Below are 16,564 nucleotides of genomic sequence, written 5' to 3'. Positions count from 1 at the left end.
GGAGTGTAAAGGTGGTACAATTATTTTGGAAAACCGCTTAGCAGTATCTAGCAAAGCTCAAAATAAGCATTCCTAACGACCCAGCAATTTTATTCCTAGGTAAATAGAAATGTTTATACAGGTACATTTATAAGCATGTGCAGCAGCAGTATTTTTAATAGCCCAAACTAGACTAACCCAAATATTCAACAGCAGAGTGGATAGAATATTCACAAAATGAAATATGTATCTAAACATATCTATACACAAAAGGATGAATCTCAACATATTTTTTTATGTTTATTTACTTTTGAGAGAGAGACAGAGTACGAGCAGGGGAAGGACAGAGAGAGGGAGACACAGAATCTGAAACAGGCTCCAGGCTCTGAGCTGTCAGCACCGAGCCCGACGCGGGACTGGAACCCATGAAGTCAGACGTTCAACTGACTGAGCCACCCAGGCACCCCTGGATGAATCTCAACATGTTAAGAATGAGAAGCTGACACATTAGTGTACACATTTTATTATTCCACATTTATGAAGTTTAAAAAGAGATAAAATATTAGGCATAAAGTTGAATTTAGGTATGAAAGGATGGCTCAATATTAAGAAGTATATCTTAATACACTATTAAGGGTTCTTAATATATCTTAATAGAACATTGATGATCTATACAGGAAATCCTATGATCATCTCCACGGATAGTGACAATAACTTAATAAATTCAATTCCACTCTTATATTTAAAAGCATTCAATAAAAAAGGAGGAGACACTTCCTTAATATGTATGCTGGGTCATCCCTGCTTGGCCCCTTTAGATCCACTTTGCCTCTTCTCCATCCGGCTCTTGTGTGGTCTGCAGTAACCATACAATGTGGGTTCTGTTTGAGTTAAGCCAATTCGAGAAGACTGCAGGGTTAAAGTGATTTTTTCCTGAGGGCTGCAGTTTTTATCAGGAGGCTCTTGCCTGCAAATCTCTCTGTTCCTAGAACCTCTATTTCCTACGTCTTTTTCAGTCCTAAGGAGAGAAATGCTGTCTCCCTATTGTTAGTTCCATAAATTTCACCAACCCCTTTTGGTATCCTTAATATGGCCCACCATCTTATAAAAGGCTTCTCTTCATTAAACTCTCACTAATTACTTAGGTTTCTCGCACTGTTGTGATTGAGATATAATAAGACATATCTGTTTATTCTTTATCCCCAGTTCCTGGCACAAGAGCTTCTAAAGCCCTTGTGATTTCCTAAGTGGTAGGGGCTAAAGGAAGGAACATCTTCTGTTATTCTGGTATTTGCTATTCTGTTATCTGAAAGAATAAGCCCTTTTCAAAGTCATACTTCAATTAAAGCAAATGAGATGATGCTTCGAAGACGGGGGCTGATTACCAGAGGAACCGATCATGGGATTAGAAGGTCGAAAGTTTCAGCCCCATTCCCCAACATCCAGGGAGGAGAGGGGGTGCTGAGGATTGAATTAATCACCAATGGCCAATGGATTCAAGCAATCCACTTTATGAAATCCAATAGGGTTTCATAAAAATCCTGAATAAGAGGTTTCCTAGAGGTCCCAAGTTGGTGAACACTTCTACATGCCAAGAAGGTGATCCACCCCAAATTCCACAGGGACAAAAGCTCATACATTTTAATTTTTCAGGGCTCACCTTGTGTACCTCTCCATTTGTTCATTTGTGTCCTTTATATCCTTTATAATAAATCAGTAAAAATAAGTATTTCTCTGAGTTCTGTAAGCTGTTATAGCAAATTATTAAACTGAAGAGGAAATCATGGGAACCCTTAATTTGCAGTCAAGTTGGGCAGAAGTGTAGGTAACCTAGGAACTCATTACTTGCAGTTAGAGGCAGTCGTATGGGACTGAGACCTTAACCTGAGGGGTCCGCCTTAACTCCAGGTAGTTAGTGCCAGAATTGAACGAAATTGTAGGACACTCAGCTGGTGTCTGCAGAGAATTGGGGAATTGCTTACAGTGAAAACCCCCATACATTTGGTGGCAGAAATGTTATGAGTAGAGAAACAATCTTCCTTTCATTGTTTATTGCAAAGATCCCAGCTAATGCATGACTATAGGTCATCCCAGACCAAACACCAGCAGATTTTCTAATGAGCAAATATTGGAAGAACAAGAAAAGGGTGGCCTTTATTAACACAGCTATTTAACCTTGTCTTAAATGTATTCAGCTACATATTTATACAGGATAAAACATTTGATGCATAAAAGCTGGAAAGGAAAAGGTAAAATTATGTTTGCAGATGATTCTACACATAGAATGGTACGTATAAGATTATCCATTGTGGGCATTGTTTGTAGTAGAAAAGGTTTAGAAATAATCCAAGAGCTTAGCAAATATTGGACAAGTTGAATAAACTAAGTTAATTCCATACTGTGGAACATTATTCAGTTGTAAAAAGGAGGAGGAGGAGGAGGAAGAGGAGAAGGAGAAGGAAAGAGAAGGGGTAAAGTATATATGTACCAAAATGACAAGATCTCTATTATATACAAATGCAAGGGAAAAAAGCAATGTCAAGAACAAAACACAGTTAATAAAGGGGGAAAATAAGAACACATTTGTTTTTTGTTTCATTGTCATTAAGATTAATAAGATGCTTATGTATTATCTATAGGTTGCAGAAATGGATTGGATGGAGAAAAGAGTGAGAGCTGATCTTCTTAGCGTATTTGATTTTGATTTTGATGTGAGAAACAGAAAAATTATATCACCTACTTAAAAATTAAATTAAAATAAATTCAACAGTATAAAATAATAATTGTAATTCCCTCTTTACATCCAATATTAATTCTCAGAGATATAGTTTAGTGGCTATTGTTCCTGATTTTTTCTAAGCACTCACACAAACACTGTGTCAGTCAGCTATTGCTGCAATAACGCGGCATAACAACCAACTTCAAAAATCAGTGGTTTAGAACATTTATTTTTATTGGCCAAGGGATTATGGGCAGCTAGCACCACTCTGGTTCAGGCTATACATACGTTCAGGTCCTCATGGCAGATAGCAGGCATGTAAGAGAACAGGCAAAACCAGACAAGTACATTTAAAGCTTCTGTTCGCATCCTGCCCTCTAGCATTCCGTTAACCAAGCCACATTATATGGCCAGGAAGGCAATGGGCAGGGGTATACAAACACAAATAACTATAGCAATTTAGTATGTGACAATATCAGCATTTCATATAAAAAGGATGTTGGGGCACCTGGGTGGCTCAGTCAGTTAAGCGTCCGACTTCGGCTCAGGTCATGATCTCCTAGTTTGTGAGTTCGAGCCCCACGTTGGGCTCTGTGCTGACAGCTTGGAGCCTGGAGCCTGCTTCGGATTCTGCGTCTCCCTCTCTCTCTGACCCTCCCCCACTTGTGTTCTGTCTCTCTCTATGAAAAATAAATAAATGTAAAAAAAAAAGGATGTTAATGTGTAATTCTATTACAGAGGTGAAGGGAAGAGTTGGGGAAAGTAAAGTGATCTACCTTACATACCAAGATACATAGTTTCGATTTGTTTGAATTTGTTTGTAATCATCATCTTAATAAATATATGGTCTTGAAATGTGTTTTCTTCAAAACTTAACAGTGTATCTTGGGGCACCTGAGTGGCTCATTCCGTTAAGTGTCCAACTTCAGCTCAGGTCATGATCTCAGGGTTTGTGGGTTTGAGCCTCACCTCAGGGTCTGTCTGTGTCTCCCTCTCTCTCTCTGCCCACCTCCCACTCTCTCTCAAAAAAAAAAAATTTAAAAAAACTTAACAGTGTATCTTAAAGAGTTTTCCATGATAATGTATATAATCTTAGCTCAATATTTTAACCACTCCATAATTTCCAATATGGCCGTAAATTGCCTACCCATTCTTCCATTGATGGATGTTTGGTCTGTTTCCAGTTTCCACTTTTGCAAACACTGATGCAATGAATAGCTATATCTAAGTCTTTGTGTGTATATAAAATTTATCACATATTTACCTCTAAAATGTGCACAGCAGGCATAAGGAATAATATGATATATGATATCCAGTTTTGGAAGGAGGCTACAACCATGTACTGTGTTCATTTATAGGGCCTAGAATATGGAGAGTATCCAGCAAAGGAATGCTTTAATGTTCATAAATAGATTGAAATAACAGAATCATAAAAAGAACATTAAGATTGTTTCTCTTTTGCATCATAGATCACGTTGCTGTACACACCAGCATCATTTCCACCGCTAGATTTTGAGTCGTTGTATCTTACTGATTTTATCAAACAAGCAATCAACCGAAGGAAAAAAAAAAAGGTTTTAATTGTTTTCCTGGAATGTCTTACCCCCAATCACTGTACTCTGCCTCGTTTTCCCTGCTATGACATATCTTAGCACCTTTCCCCCAACTGCATATTTTAAATGTCTGCTATGTTGTTTATTATCCATTTCCCCTAACTTAAATGTAAGTTCCACAAGAGTAGCAATTATGTTTAAAATCTCTTGTCTTCACAGTATGGATTCCAAAGGTCTCCAATATGTTTTGAATTGATGAAATTTTTAAAAATTTCCTGGTATATTTATTTTTTTCTTAATTTTTTTTTCAACGTTTTTATTTATTTTTGGGACAGAGAGAGACAGAGCATGAATGGGCGAGGGGCAGAGAGAGAGGGAGACACAGAATCGGAAACAGGCTCCAGGCTCCGAGCCACCAGCCCAGAGCCCGACGCGGGGCTCGAACTCACGGACCGCGAGATCGTGACCTGGCTGAAGTTGGACGCTCAACCGACTGCGCCACCCAGGCGCCCCATTCCTGGTATATTTATAAAAGACATAAATAGAAATAGAAATGTTTACATAGAAATACTTAAGTATAGCCCTCTCAATATTATAAGGGATCTATAAATTGGATCAAATACCATTTTGAAATTTAGTTTTCCCTCTGATTGTCTCTATAAAATTTTTTTTTCTTAAGGTCATTAAAAAATAAGCTAAAGTTACTGGGGTACCTGGGTGGCTCAGTCAGTTAAGTGCCTGACTCTTGATTTCGACTCAGATCATGATCTGACTGTTCCTGACATCGAGCCCCACATCAGGCTCCACTCTGATAGTGTGAGGCCTTGGGATTCTCTCTCTCAAAATAAATAAACGAACATTTTTTAAAAGTACACATCAACTAAGTTATTATGTTCTATAGACTATATTCCAGAATGTAGTTATAGAATATATACCCCACAGCTAAAAAAAAAAAAAAAAAAATGTTCACATGACGGGCGCCTGGGTGGCTCCGTTGGTTAAGCATCCAGCTTCAGCTCAGGTTGTGATCTCACTGTTGGTGAGTTCCAGCCCCGTGTTGAGCTCTGTGCTGACAGCTCGGAGCCTGGAGCCTGGTTCGGATCCTGGGTCTCCCCCTCTTCTCTGCTCCAACCCAGCTCTCACACTGTCTCTCTCTCTGTCTCTCAAAATGGAATAAAAGATAAAATTAAAAATTTTTAATTTTTTTAATGTTTCTTTATTTTTGACAGAGAGAGAGAGAGAGAGAGAGAGAGAGAGACAGAGCATGAGCAGGGGAGGGGCAGAGAGAGAGGGAGACACAGAATCCGAAGCAGGCTCCAGGCTCCAAGCCAACAGCACAGAGCCCAACGCGGGGCTTGAACTCCCAGACTACGCGATCATGACCTGAGCCAAAGTCGGACACTCAACCGACTGAGTCACCCAGGCATCCCAATAAAATTTTTTTTTAAATGTTCACATGAAATTATGGAATGTTTGTGGAATCATTCAACACACCTTCTGTATAACGTTGGCAAAACAGTTCATTTTTTTCCCAGTTATATCTATGTGGAGGCAGCATTTTTTTGTCGTTCTAAAAAGACATGTATATTTGGCATGTTCATTCATGTCCCAGGAATTGTTCAATTTTATATTTTAAATACTTGTCTATCAGAGCTCACTAAAATTTCCATGTTTGAATTAGGAGAAGATAAACAATAGCCTTTACTTCTTGGAGAGATTGGCAAACATTTTAACAACAGATCCATCTAAAAAACAATATATAAACATTCAGAGTATCATTTAAAAAACTAAACTGTCATTCTGTAACCAATAAAAATGTCTTCACTGACTGTGGAATCACAGTATTTTATGACAGATGCCTTATTTTTCATTTTAAATAAATTTTAAAATCTTTTTTGAGAACACTTTTTAGATTCCATATTATCTTTTATTTTTTTTTTTTAGATAAAATGAGGCACAATAATGTCATAAAATCAAGATTCATAGCTAAAAGCAAACTTTGGTAAGAATTTCCACTAGTCCCTCTTTTTTCATGTTAGCATTTTAAAAATCCTTTTTTTCATTCAGGTAAAGTCCTCAGTACTAACAAACTTAAAATCCCACAATGTCAACTATTGAAGAAAACTCCACATTCAGTTAACTACTTTTAAAACAATAGATACTTCCTGATTTACAAATGGCATATTTGAAATCTTCTCCATTAAACATTATAGTTGGTATCTGAACATTTCCAACAAGTGAAATACTGTAAGTATATGCCACTGAAAATAATCACTCTCCAATGAGAGGGATCATTAATATAATTATGATTAAATCAGAGTTAATTAATAATATTAACTATTACTACTATTCGTTTATAATGTTTATTTGAGTACTAATAATTAATATAATTATGTTTATCGAGGAATTTTTAATGGAACATTTTCAAGATATATTATGTTTAATATAATTATTCCCAATTTCCATTTTGTCCAAAAGAATCCTTTGGAAGAGGGCCTCAAGTTACATGCTTTTTAAAGATTCACGCAGACTAACAAGTTAGTAGTGTTTTTAAACAGAGATAATTAAATGAAATACGAGTAATCTCCATGTCATCCACTATTAGTCACAGTAAATTGTTCATTAAGATAAAATAAACATGTAACTTTTTTCTCTGAATTGCTTCCTCAACTAAAAAACCTAGGTTCCGGGGCACATTCCTATGGGATCAATTTGTTTTCCATAAGTCAGGCTACCACACCAGAAAAAAAAGTCTTGAAAAACCTCTCCTCCGCATCCAAAAGGCTCTGACCTAATTTCTGGGCACCATGCCACATTTCTAGTCATTCAAATAGATGAGGTAGTGCTCTCTGGCCATCTTCCGACTAGATCCACTCAGAGAACAAAACCTCTTCATCTCCCGGCAGACATCATCTGTGATGTCCTCATTTAATGTAAAAGGCAAGGCTCCTTCCATCTGCGGATGAGGACTCCGAGAAGAAAGCATTCTCATTCCATTTCATCATGCATTCTACCCTGGGCCGCCATCCAGTAGACTCGTCTCCCACTCTGAGTGCTATTAGGTAACCACCATCATTCGTAGGTCATGGTTGTTACATTCTCTTAGGAAGAACAACATTTGTCTCCCACATAAAAGAGTCAGTCATTCTTAAAAGAAATAGATTTTGCTTTCTGCTTTTTTTTAAATTATGTATTCATTTGGGAGAGAGGGGCGAGCAGGGGAGGGGCAGAGAGAGAAGGAGTGAGAGAATCAAAGCAGGCTCCACACTGTCAGTGTAGATCCTGATGCAGGCCTCAAACTCACCAACTGTAATATCATGACCTGAGCCAAAATCAAGAGTAGGACGCTTAACCAACTGAGCCACCTAGGCGCCCCTGCTTCCTGCTTTTTATTACGTAGTAAATAGGCCGCCACATTTGTAAAATGCACTGTGCATAATGTTAAACTTTCTGTCATATTCACCTCAGAACTGCCTCATTTCCTGGGATACTTTAATTCCCAGGAACATCTAAGATTTCTCTTAGGAATAGCAAAGGAAGATTAGCAAACCACATAATGAGCTACCGTTGGCAAGGAGAAGTAGCTAATAACTGAACAAAACTCACTTAATTTTGACCATCAATTAGCAATTCTCCAATAAAATATTGAAAATGTCACACAGGAACATTATTTCTTGAGTGTGTGTGTGTGTGTGTGTGTGTGTGTGTGTGTGTGTGTGTGTTTTGTGTGTTCATGCACAGTGTATCAAGTACCTATAACATTCCAGGTAATATGCTAGGCATTTGTTTTAGGTTCTCATATAATCCTCACAAAAATTCTATGAGGTAATGTCATCATCCTCTTTTTGCAAGTGAGAAAACTGAGGTAGGGAAAGGTGAGGTGAAACACCCAATAATAACAGAGAAAAGAGTTTGGCCAGCCATTCTCAGCCTGGCCTGTATGGCCCTAAAGCTTGTACTCCTGCTAACGATCTTCCTTCCCATACACCGATCTTAAGGTCTCGCCTATCCATTAAATCCAGATCCAGTTCCATCTCTTAAAACATCTCCCAGAATCCCTCTCAATTGGAAGTGAGATCTCTCGGCCATATATTCTCATAGCACTTGGGTTTGCTTGACCGTTGACAGCATACATAACTACCTGCCTGATGTTGGAGTGGCTTACAAAGGTTTCACTGGGCCACTAGATTGATTGAACCACTCAGGAGTAGGAGCTAAGCACCACCTTTCCATCACCAATAGAGCCTAACACAATGAACACAGCAGTTCCACGTTGAACAGTTGGCTTCTATCATTGCCAACAAATAGAACCACCTGAGTCGCCTTTTCCTAAAACCAGAGAGGCTGCCTTTGGGCCCATCCTGTGCATCTGTGGGAGACTAGTAGGTATAAAACCTACTGCAGTCTTAGACATTTTCATCAGCGGTAGCAAATTGTGAGAAAAACATGGAACACACACTCTAGAAACACTGCAAATCACTAAGTCCATAAAGGCTAAAACCCCCTGAATGAAATACTCAAATTTTAAAATTTTATGATTACAGTCTCACATTATAATAAAATGTATTGTCCCAGATTTTAATTTATTCTGAAGAAAGACTGGTTCTCTGGTCTGTTCTAAAAAGTTTACTGTCAAAACTCCAAAATTTCATTAAAACTGTAAATGGATTTGCTGAAAGCCAAAAGGCAGAATCTATCAAATTACTTGATGTGAACCTGTCCATAGGACATAGAATATTGAAAATAATATATTCCGTTTAGAAGAGACTTTTAAGAGAATCTAATTTAGGCAGTTTGGCTCTTGAACCTGATACACGTATGTTATATAATATTGACCTAGAGTCTAATTACCACAAGAACGCCTACTCTTAAATGCAGTTGAGGGGAAGAGATCATAGCTGGCTTTATTATGTTTTTAATGTTTATTTATTTTTGAGAGCAAAAGAGAAAGACTATGTGCGTGCAGGTTAGGGGCGGAGGGGGTGGGGACAGAGGATCTGAAGCAGGCTCTATGCTGACAACAGAGAGCATGATGCGGGGCTCAAACTCATGAATCTGTGAGATCATGACCTAAGCCAAAGTCAGACATTCAACCGACTGAGACGCCCAGGAGCCCCCAGATCATTTTAAAGAAACATTATTTTATTTAAATGCTTGCATCACATCTGGTCGTAAAATACATGACTTTAGAATCAAATGGCGCGGGTTCCAATTTCAGCTATGCTACCTCCCAACTGGATGATCCTGAGAGGAGTCATACTTGACCTCTATGCACCTCCATTTCCTCATCTAAAAAAATAGAGGAAACAATGGAACCTACTTATATGGCTGTCAGAAGGCTTGAGATAATCCACGTCAAGTACTTGGAAAAGTAGCTGGGACATAGCATTTTAATTACTATTTGCTTTTACTTAGCAGTCATAATGCTAGTACTATCTTTCTCTTTATTGTTATCACTGTTTTTATGTAAGGTGCTTAGCAGAACACCTTGCTCATAATAAGCGCACAATTAACTCTACTCACTGTCATTATTGTTGTTGCTATTATTATTAGCTGGCAACAGTTATATCCCTTCAGAGACCCAAGATGTATTGTTAAAGTTGAGTCTAACAATATTCAACAAAAAACAAATCAAATATTCAGTGAACCAATATTATAGCAGGCCAGGAGTTTACACATTTATCTTTCCATCACCCTTTATAGTGCTACTTGTTCCAATGAAGTAGAAAAAATTATAGTGGTTGTCCTTCCTGAAGTTTAAAAAAATAATTGGCTGTGAGGAAGCTCTGGATTAGTTATAACAAACTGCCATCTGGTCTTATATATCTGCTTGTCTAAGGAGGCTATCTGTCCTTAGAAGTCCAGTTAAAGCAAGTCAGAACCTCACAGTTTTTAAAAGCAAGGGCTCATTACTAAGGCTTCAGTAAATGAATCGTGAAAACACGCAACTAGACAGCTGAGGATTTTGGAAAGAGTCCCGTCGAACCGCTCCCCGAGCTAGTATTTTTATAATGTGAAAACACTGAAATATTCTCTATTACATTACTGTGAGTCTTTGGAATAAAAAAAAAAATTAGAGAATTTTCCACGTTTTGGACAGCACATCAAGCATCACATATACTGCTATCCTAAGAAGAGAATCTAAATAAAACAGGACTATACAGATTGTAACGTACTTTAAATTTGACCTTGATTTTGTCTTTCAGTTGTTATAAATAATCACAAATTCATCATTGTAGGTAGAGGGTAGAAGCGATTCAAAGGTTTGTATTTGTCACCCTCCAGGAAGGCCTCACCGTCCCACGAGTCACCTGGCAGGCAGGTGGATGCAGCCTGGTGGCTGAGTATAGAACCCAGCAGCAGAGAGAAGCTGGATCTCAGACTGCACTCACCGGTCCAGCCCGCACAAAAACTCTCAGGACGTTGTGTGGCTTCACAGATGCAGTCAGATGGTACCTAGGAGTGAATACCAGGCCAGAGCACTGAAGGGGCCATAATTTTATGTTCGTGCAATTCTCCAGCCACATGACACAAGCCTTAATGACAAATCTCTGTAAAGGCTGGAAGGCGGTGAAGCTAAAATTTCTTGAGACTCTGCAAACGATTTGAGTAGGGACTGTCTTAACAGTAGACCCCTGTGGTGACTAGGGGAGTTTCATCTAAAAATATGTATTCTACCACCAATTGTACATTTTTTATTCCTAATTCTTGAAGGTTTCTTTCCTTTAAGAATCCCTTTCAGGGGCACCTGGGTGGCTCAGGCTATTGAGTGAGTGTCTGACGCTTAGTTTTGGCTCAGGGCATGATCTCACGGTTCTTGAGTTTGAGCCCACATCCGGCTCAGTGCTCACAGTGGGGAGCCTGCTTGGGATTCTCTCTCCTCTCTCTCTGCCCCTCGCCTCCTGTCTCTCTCTCTCTCGGTCTCTCTTAAAATAAATAAACTTAAAATTTTGTTTTAAAGAATCCCTTTCAAAATATCTTTCCATTAAAACTTTCAACGCTCCAGAATTGCTTTAAAAACTAAAGATAAAACTACCCTATGTCCCAGCAATTGCACTACTATGTATTTATCCAAGGGATACAGGTGTGCTGTTTTGAAGGGGCACATGCACCCCAATGTTTAGAGCGACAATATCAACAATAGCCAAAGTATGGAAAGAGCCCAAATGTCCATCAAGGGATGAATGGATAAAGAAGATTTGGTACACACACACACACACACACACACACACACACACACACACACCTATATATAGGAGTATTAGTTGGCAATCAAAAAGAATGAAATCTTGCCATTTGCAACTATGTGGATGGAACTGGAGGGTATTATGCTAAGTGAAATTAGTCCGAGAAAGACAAATATCATATGACTTCACTCATATGAGGACTTTAAGACACAGAACAACTGAATATAAGGGAAGGGAAACAAAAATAATATAAAAACAGGGAGGGGGACAAAACATAAGAGACTCTTAAATATAGAGAACAAACAGAGGGTTACTGGAGGGGTCATGAGAGGGGGATGGGCCAAATGGTTAAGGGGCATTAAGGAATCTACCCCTGAAATCACTGTTGCACTATATGCTAACTTGGATGTAAATTTAAAAAATAAAAGAAAAAAAAATAAACGTTCAATACTCCAGGCTGCATCTCAGGATCTCTGGGGGGTGGGATCTAGGTATCGGTAGTTTTTCCAAATTTCAATTTCAATTTCATTTTCAATTTCAGCCAAGATTGAGAAACACTGTAAGCTTATCATTGTAATCCCCTCTTTCCATGATTAGCAATAAACATGAGACCTGATCTTTATCAAGGCATTAGAAGAAGTTTCTTGGATGGCTGCTGACCATGACAAAAATCAACTGAAGGGTGAAAATGACTTTGAAGACATCAAAGAAAAATAAAGAGCTTGAGCCCTTGATGACATCTTTGAGCCACTGTATTACCTACTCTAGAGCCTGACCCACTGCTGGGTCTCTTGTAGAATGGAAAAAATAATAAACATATTATTGTTTAACATAGATGATTCGTTGCATAGACAGATAGATAGATAGGTAGATAGATAGATGATAGATAGATTGTAGATAGACAGATAGGTAATCTCTTTCTGAAAAATGTTTACGAGGAGGTTAAGTCTTAACCCAATACTTGCTCGTGTCTTAATCATCAATTCATAACCAAGCAGAGATTAGTAACAAGCCACCTGGAAGTACAAATGACATTCGTGATAGAGTCTTTCCTGAACAGAAGCTGAAGAGTTGGTAAGCCAAATGGGAAATTGGGAATTGTAAAGGCACAAAGCAGTACTGAGAAATAGCAAAGTATCACTGACAAACTGTCTTCTCTACATTCTGCAGAGGGTGATTAAAGTGCTGTCAATCTGCAAAAGAGAGGCTGCTAAGAATTAAAGCAAAAGTCCTGCAGAATCATGTGACACAGTCATTAAATGAAAATTGGTAAAGAAATCTTCGCAAAACCATTATTAGTACAAACAAAAGACAGAGTCTTAAATACAGAGAACTGGTATTTGCTAGAGGGGAGGTGGGAGCCGATCAGTGAAACAGGTAAAAGGATGAAGAGTACATTTATCTTGCTGAGCACTGAGAAATGTATGGAATTGTTGACTCATTGTATTGCACACCTGAAACTAACAGAACACTGTAGGCTAATTATACTTCAATTTTTAAAAACATGATCATGCAAATCTAAAAACATTAAGAACTTTGCTTACCATTTCTAATATAACATTTCCTTTTTAAGTATACCTGTAAAGATCCTGCCCTGCTCATATTCTTTTACATTGAGGATTTGTCAAAAATCCTTGCATATGCATCTATCATCATGAGTTGAGTCGTTGGCAACTGTAAGAAAAGTCATTTGAAATATGATTTTATAGGGTAATAGCAATCTATTCTCATGGAGGAGGCTCTGAATGTTCCTCAACATCTTTCGGGCACCCATGAACATCTCAGCATCTCTGACTATGAGAAAAAGTTGGTAATATGTATTTATTAAAGGAAATCTCAATTTTCTTTAATTTTTTCTTTTGTCAATGTAAACTGGCTCTGAAGATGGGAGGAAACAATAGCTTCTCATTTCCAAATGTATTGTCAACTCGTGTAAATTTCTACCTATCAACGCAAGATCAAGAAAGTGAATGTTAGAGGATTAGTTAACTATCAACAACGTCGATTTGGTTCCAGTTTGCAGACCCCAGTTTCCAGATAGGTAGTATCAGAAGAATGTTAACTGTGACGGTGAAAACAAATCCCTATTCTCGACTTTCTTCTTTTATTCTTCTTTTATTTTTTTTATTCTTTGTTGGACTTCCTTTATTCTTACACTTTCTTTACCCCAGGCTGACCCCTGTCTGTCCCTCGGTTTGATTTCTCTATTTCATGTCTCCTATCTCCCCTTTCTACTCTCTCCTTTTCAAGTTTCTTGGTTTTGTTTACGACTCTCCTCTTTAAAGCCACCCTCTGCTTCTCCAGTCCTGCCTTTGTCACCAGTACCCCACACTTCCCCCCCCCCATTCTCTCCCTACCTCCTCACCCTGGCATTCAAGGCCTGCCAAGGTTGACCTGTTGGAGAAAGGTGGACTACCTGAAGCCAGAGTCTTACTTCACCTCATCTTGACTATCAAAACAATCATTCAAGGGTGAGTAGAGGCAGCTAAGCTTGGAATTTCAGTAACTTCATGAAACAACCTTCCCAAGACGCAAACCTAATCAGAGCCTCATGTTTATGACAGAAACAAATGCTTTTGTAAGGTGTCAGGAATTTATCACCAATGAGTACCCCCTCCTGGGAATGGGACTCCATTTATCATGTCAGACTGTTTAAATTGGGATTAAAAAAAATCCCTGGGGGCTATGTTTTAAAGAGAAGAGGAAACAAAAACATCTAAGTAATACAGTGTAATTCAAAGAGGAAAAGGGAAGTTGGAATAATTATGGACTGGAAGCAGAACTGAGTTGTAATCAATTACCTTGGAATCTAGCTAGAGGGTGCTATAGCATGCATGCGGCTATTTGTCAAAGCATAGTAACTGCATGGAAATCACTTGTCAAACAGATGTTTCATATTTTTTAGGGTACAGGACTCTGCTGGGAATTCAACAGAACATCATAATTAGAATTATTTAAAATCTGACTCTTCCGAGAGTGATATTTTGCCTCCTGGAAAAAAAGGTGTCCATGAATATTCATTACATACATTCTTTGACCTTTAACGTGGGACCATCGATATTCATATTCAGCGGTGTCATCATTCTGAAATCTTTTCTTTCTTTTTTAAACCTTGCTCATTAACCAAGAGTATCAGCGTGTTCTGTGTATTTGCAAAATTCTTTAGCAGAGACAACTGCTTTAAAAAAATCCCAAGTATCATTGGGATTTACACCATTCTGCCAGAAGCTTCTCTTTGATCAAAACTGGCAGGGGTCCAGCTGACTTGTCAAGAAATGTTTCCCTCTTTCCAAATTATTCGATTTCAAGTGGGGCAAATGCAAATACATAGTTCAGCTCCTTTACATTTCACACAGGTAGCCAGGTCCTAACAACTTCATAGCTAACTTTTGCAATGTGTTACTAATTTAATTGTTTACGTCTTTTCCGGTATTTTGAAGTGCCAAGATAAGCCACTTTCATAAGCAAGCCCACTAAAGAGAAGATTACTCTCTTCTATTCTCATTTCATCTCATCCGTATTAATGCTCCAATTTCTACTTTCAGAAACTGGACAAAAATGATAGAATTGCCTTTTATATTCAGTATCTGAGCAACTATACCCCATAATTAAGCTGTATGGTAAATATCATGCGTACGTATCTATATATTCGTGCTCATGCACAGTGTACATGACTACTTCAACTTTAAGAAAAACAGTAAAATTGAGATGTGTATCATTTGTAGGGCAGATTTTCCATCTTTTTTTTTTTTAAGTTTATTTTCATGTATTTTGAGAGAGAGCAAGTTAGGGAAAGGCAGAGAGAGAGGGAGACAGACTCTCTGCGGTCAGCACAGAGCCCGATGTGGGGTTTGAACTCAGAAACCGTGAAATCATGACCTGAGCCAAAGTCAAGAGTGGGATGCTTAACCCACCGAGCCATGCAGGCACCCCTCCACCAATTTGTTTAGAACTCTGGAATTCCAAGAAGTGGCACTTAAGCTAGTATGTCACATTTAAGTTGCTATTTTATCTTAATCTTCGAGACTTTTTTGGGGGGGTGGGGGAGAGCAAGCACACATACCATGCGAACAGGGGAGGGGCACAGAGGGAGAGAGAATCCCAAACAGGCTCCACCCTGTCAGTGCAGAGACCCTTGCTGGGCTTGAATTCATGAACCATGAGATCATGAACTGAGCTAAAATCAAGAGCCAGATGCTTAACCAACTGAACCACCAGGTGCCCCTTGACTTTATTTTAAAAGCTTCAAATAGACACCTGCCATGGAAGGGAAGAGAGGCTAAAACAAAATGTTTTTCTGGCCTTTTCTGATGGAACTCCCACACAAGCAGATGTTGAAACTGTGTATATTGTAAGCACCTACGATTCCTGTCTTTACGGAAGTATCAATGAGCCAGCTGCACCCCTGCCATCCTGAGCATCCCAGCCATTCCATCCTTTTCCTCATTCATTTCACATTTCAGCACCTGCTATGAGCCAGGCACTGTGCTAGGCAAGGAGAATTCTAAACGAATCCTAAGCAGTCCTCCAAGAACTTTAGAAATTCCCATTTTTAAATGGTGAGGCAGATGCCCAAATAGACCCATAGATTACAATGAGATGAGTACCATGACGGAGATACGCACAGGGTCTGAGTAAGGACAAAAGAAATTCAGGCTCAACAGGCTTCCTGGAGGTGGCAACGCCTGACATAAGCCTTAGCCAAAGACTAGATGTTGACCAGGTAAAAAATCAGTCCCAGTGAAACCTCATTCATACATAAGAGTTCTAAGAAGGAACTCACAAAGACTGTGGGAAAAGAGAAATACTAAAAGAATAAAGCTCCATAATAAATTCCAGTTGGTCCATACACTAATTATTTCCAAATTATGGAAGGCAGAGCACAGTCCTTAAATATCCGCCTAAGGGCTGGATAATATCCTCCACTACTTTTCTAATGTTGGGCAAGCAAATCTTTGAGACTTCTATTCCTCCTTTATAAAAAATATGAAAATTATTACTTATGGTATTATGATAAGTATTTAATGAGTTAATGTACATAAAAATATCAAGCACATTGTAAACATTAATTCCCTACCCTTCTGCCTTCAGCCATGGATATAGCCTAGAATACAGGATACAGCCTA

At 38.6% G+C, this 16,564-nt stretch overlaps 1 long non-coding RNA gene across 3 annotated transcripts in view; it reads right to left on the bottom strand.

Annotated features, from left to right (window-relative positions):
• Positions 1 to 13,233: 13,233 nt before the first annotated feature.
• Positions 13,234 to 16,564, bottom strand: part of LOC121039738 (uncharacterized) — a 77,702-nt gene continuing 74,371 nt past the window's right edge. For all 3 annotated transcript variants that reach the window (XR_005794963.1, XR_005794961.1, XR_005794964.1), the window contains one exon: positions 13,234 to 13,382. This is a non-coding gene — a long non-coding RNA (uncharacterized LOC121039738). The remainder of the gene's footprint in view (positions 13,383 to 16,564) is intronic.

This window comes from Herpailurus yagouaroundi, unplaced genomic scaffold, assembly GCF_014898765.1.
Source record: "Herpailurus yagouaroundi ecotype Mexico unplaced genomic scaffold, PumYag 181, whole genome shotgun sequence".
In the NCBI taxonomy this organism is placed as follows: Eukaryota; Metazoa; Chordata; class Mammalia; order Carnivora; family Felidae; genus Herpailurus; species Herpailurus yagouaroundi.
The sequence above is the reverse complement of the archived record's forward strand: the minus strand, read 5'-3'. Positions and strand labels throughout refer to the sequence as shown.